Source organism: Enhydra lutris, unplaced genomic scaffold (assembly GCF_002288905.1).
Source record: "Enhydra lutris kenyoni isolate GAN:26980312 unplaced genomic scaffold, ASM228890v2 scaffoldscaffold25, whole genome shotgun sequence".
Taxonomy (NCBI): domain Eukaryota; kingdom Metazoa; phylum Chordata; class Mammalia; order Carnivora; family Mustelidae; genus Enhydra; species Enhydra lutris.
This window is the reverse complement of record NW_019154109.1, coordinates 10516112-10518282: the sequence shown is the minus strand read 5'-3', so window position 1 is coordinate 10518282 and position 2171 is coordinate 10516112. Positions and strand designations below refer to the sequence as shown.

At 43.9% G+C, this 2171-nt stretch overlaps 1 pseudogene; it reads right to left on the bottom strand.

Annotated features, from left to right (window-relative positions):
* Window positions 1–217: 217 nt before the first annotated feature.
* LOC111150969 lies at window positions 218–1547 on the bottom strand (annotated as a pseudogene).
* Between the last annotated feature and the right edge of the window lie 624 nt (window positions 1548–2171).

Genomic DNA, 2171 nt, shown 5'->3' with positions numbered 1-2171 from the left:
CTGTTTTTGTTTTTTCTGTCCTCATACTTTATCGGCCACTTCTGGGCCTATGCCCAGCTAGGTGGGCTCCTGGAAGGGGGTCACCATTCACCAGCTCCCAGCAGGGAGAATGAGAAGGCTTTGGCCTAGCCCTCCAGAGTCATGGATTATGGAGTTTAAAGGGGAGAGTCTGGCCTTTCTTGGGTCAGCATGAGGTATCCAGGTAGGGATGTAGGTGTTACCAACAGCCCAAGCTTTCCACCTGTCTGCCAGCCTCCTTGTGTTTGGAGAAGTATTCTATTCTGTGCTGTTGTCCATGTGGGGCCTGTGTTGTCGCCTGGCTTCCAGTCAGTGGCTTCCAGCCAGCGGGACAGACTCCCCCATCCTCATGTATGTACCGGAAGGCCTGGACCAGCCTCAGAGCTTGGTCCACAGAGCACCCTATAGGCAAATCACTGACAGTGATCTGGCGAAGGGCACCCTTGCCATAAATGATAAAGATGTCCCTGTAGACAATGCCTTCATCTTCTTTTGGCAGGCCATAATCTTGGGACAGGTTTCTGGTACATCAGCCAGCAGGGGGACGTTCAGAGAGCCCAAACCTCTTTCCTTCCTTGGAATGCTGATCCAAGCTGGATGGGTGATCCGGGAGTCTACGGAGACCCCCAGTAGTGCACAGCCTGGCTTGCCAAAGTCCTTGGCATGCTCACTGGAAGGCATGATCTCCAGAGGGCAGACAAAGGTGAAGTCCAGCTGGTGAAAAAGAGGACTGAATATTTCTCTCTGTAGTCACAAAACTTCCCCTCCTGGAAGGTGGCCTGGTAGTTCTGGGCGGGCTTTCCCAAGTGTGCTTTGCTGGGGAGTCATGACTGAAAACTGCCTGAGCAAGAGCAGGACACACATGATGGCAGACTCATGGATGTCTCCCCCGCCCCCCCTTCTCAGAATTGCTTTAATGCTACTACAATTTCTCCTTTCTTTATAATTATTTAAAATATGTTAATTTAAGCCTAAATTCCAGATCAATGAATACTTTTGTGTAAATATTACAAAACGGCTTTTTTAGATAACTGGTTTTGCGTTGTATTTGATTAAAATCCACGTGCTGAAGAGGGGGGTGGGGTTATGGACATTGGGGAGGGTATGTGCTATGGTGAGTGCTGTGAAGTGTGTAAACCTGGCGATTCACAGACCTGTACCCCTGGGGATAAAAATATATTATATGTTTATAAAAAAGAAAATTAAAAAAAAAATCCATGTGCTGAGATTTTTTTTTTTTAAGATTTTATTTATTTATTTGAGAGAGAATGAGTGAGAGAGAGCATGAGAGAGGAGAAGGTCAGAGGGAGAAGCAGACTCCCCAAGGAGCTGGGAGCCCGATGCGGGACTCGATCCTGGAAGTCTGGGATCATCACCTGAGCCGAAGGCAGTCACTCACCAACTGAGCCACCCAGGCGCCCCCTGAGATTTTTAAATGGCATATATATACATAGGATTATTCTCAGCTGCTTTGTTGCAAACCCGAATTTTTCTCTAGACATGCCTGAACCGTGCTGCTGATGATTCATGGCCAATAAAAGATTACATGAGCTGCTTGATGACTAAAATAATTCTGTGGTAAGATTTGAAACATATCATGGGCCATCCTGTTTATAAGTACACACACACACACACACACACACACACAAACATCCGTATATAATATAAATTTCAGTCTTAGAGTTTCTGTTATCTTTTAGTTGTTTGAGTTAACTTTTAGTTTTAGTTTTTGAGTTATTGAGTCAGATCATGTAGCCAGCTTGGACAGTAAAACCAGATAGCATACAAAATACCCATTCTCAGATGAGACTGTAGCTTCTGAGACCAGCGTAACTGATATCTAGCTTGGTGCTTTATGGTCCATAGATAAAGAGTGTTCTGTGCCAATGAGGTGACAATTTAAAAGCTGTTTTTGAATGTCTCACTCTTGCCTGATAATTGCCTGTGCTTTTCTCCTCCTACTGAATAATATCCTTCACATTTATGTACACTCTGTAGAGCTTTATAAATCCAGTAATTCAAGAAAGCAAAATTATTGCACATGGCATAGCATATTACCATATTTTTGTGTGTTTGGTGTATAATTATTTGTTGAACAAGACAATTCCAATTAAGGTTGGAATCCAATTGAAATTAGGTTATACTTGATAACA